We start from the raw sequence: 2,242 nt of genomic DNA on the forward strand, positions 1-2,242 counted from the left end.
GCCAAGGTGGAGGAGAGTTCACATGCACATACACACGCACGCACACACACATGCGCACAAACATACGCACGCATAAGCTATGAGCACCAAAAGAAAGATAACTATGTCTGATATGTTTTAAAATTCCATCTGGATTTTAAGGGCCCTTCTGTAACTACGGACTTCCCCCTACAGCTTTATTTCACAGCCGTCTTTTTGGTCTTTTCGCTGGCTCTGCCATGATGAACATCTAAAAAATGAAGCCATCTTATAGTTAAAGTCTTAGTCATGGCTGACTGGTGCTTGAGAACATGCATTTAAGCATTTTGTGTTTCTCGCTTGTTCTCGCTTCTCACAGGACTTCCTGATTCAGACACTGCCGGGACGGTATTGCAGATCTTTCAGGGCTGGTTTTCCGCTAGGAGAGAGGTAGAGGGAGCAGGGAAAGCCGCCATTCTTGCAAGTTGAAATGTTGCATAGGGGGGCTTTAAACACAGCGTACAATAAGAGTGTTAGATGATGACATCAAGTGCAGTACTGCAATACCACTGCAGTCCAATATCAGTACTCCCCCCACCCCTCTCACACTTCTTGCATTCTCTCTTTCTCTAAGCTGTTGTCCAGTGTAAAATACGTGTCCAGCAGCAGAAGGGGGTTAAAGGTCAGGACGTGTCAGATAATCCTGACAGGTTCTCACAGCTGGAACTGCAGCAGGGAGCCATTCCAGAGGAGATGATGTCATTATAACCCTGACCCTCCTCTTCACCCCAGCCCAGCTGCAGGTGGCCTGGAGCGCTCCAGAATGACAATGTCAGCACATTAGCTTGTGAAAGGGGCTGATTAAAAGGCCAGTTTTCAGAGGTGAGAGGTCCCCTGCGGAGCCCAAGTATGGACAGGGAAGGAGTGGAGGATCTCTTTCCCACCTGTGTGCAACTCGAGGTGGGCTAATTGTTTGGGGTGTCTCCTGTCCACACCAAAAGATCAGCTTTGTGCTAAAATGTTCCACTCCACCTGGGCCAGCTGGACAGTGGGCTGAGTTCATTGTGAAACTAAATGATAGTCAGAGGACGACTGTATCTGTAGTAATCCAATACAATCGGTTATAATGAGAAGATCATTAAATGAGAGGATTAAATAGTCATCAGTGTTTGAAAGAAGTTGCAGTTTTTCATATTTCATATGATATCCTTGGCCAGTTGACAAAAAACAATGTACATGTCATGCAGACAATAAAAGTCACTTCATTTTATTTATAAATGTGTAAAATTCCAGAGCAAATGTGTAGCGTTCATGTTTTTATGTTCAGCAGCACTGATGTTTTTATACCTGCTGCACACACACAGACACACACACACACACACACAAATTAAAATGATTAAATGCAGGTTTCCTCATCAGGCACATGCAGAGAAGGGGGGCTACAGGGGCTCTAGCACCTGCCCTTTTGCCTGTCAAGTGTCCAAGTGCCCTTTTGACAAGACCCGTTTTTTACTTTTTAAAATGTTTAATACTTCCGCTAGTTCCAACGTGAATATTCGCTAAAATGTCTCATTAATAGTTTGTGAAATTAGAAATGTAAAAATAAAAAAAAAATCTGTGTTAATTGAAATGCCTTGCGGCCACCAATCCGTGACGTTATACATTCAGTGAACTCTCAGAAGGTGCACACAGGCACAGTGCTGCAGGAGATGTTAAGGTCGCCATAAAGAATGGTGTAGCTCTCTCTTGCTAATGTCAAAGCACCATGCTAATACAGCTAGCTAAACAATGGATGACAGTGGTGGGGTAGGTTGTAACACATTTTTTGAATATGTTACAACCTGTGGAATGGGGCTAGTAGACCCATTTAATGTCTGTTTAATTTCATCTTTGTGTGTGTGACTGTTCAGCCCTTTCTCTCTTTCCATGAGAGACACAAATACATACACACACAAAAGTATAAACGTTGTGGTATATTGAGTTTAAAACGTTAATATGATCTCCATTCTCTATGTGAAGAACGGATTGTATGGTATACAATATGTTGGTGAATCTATTTTCACACCCTGTGTACCCTGTTTATGCAATAAATCAGTATATCAAATGGAATTCCATTGTTTTTCTGCATTTTTTTTTACCTGTTACAATCTACCCCAATAGGTGTTACAATCTACCCCAGTAGTGGGGTAGGTTGTAACAAAGGTACACACTGTATTTGTCATAATCTCACAAATTCTGTAATATAGTTGAAGAGATTTAAATGGTTGCCACTTGTAGTAGACAA

Source organism: Alosa pseudoharengus, unplaced genomic scaffold, assembly GCF_046254945.1.
Source record: "Alosa pseudoharengus isolate Yale_2024_CS ecotype anadromous, Long Island Sound unplaced genomic scaffold, YU_APseudo_1.1 YU_APseudo_1.1_scf_22, whole genome shotgun sequence".
Lineage (NCBI taxonomy): Eukaryota > Metazoa > Chordata > Actinopteri > Clupeiformes > Clupeidae > Alosa > Alosa pseudoharengus.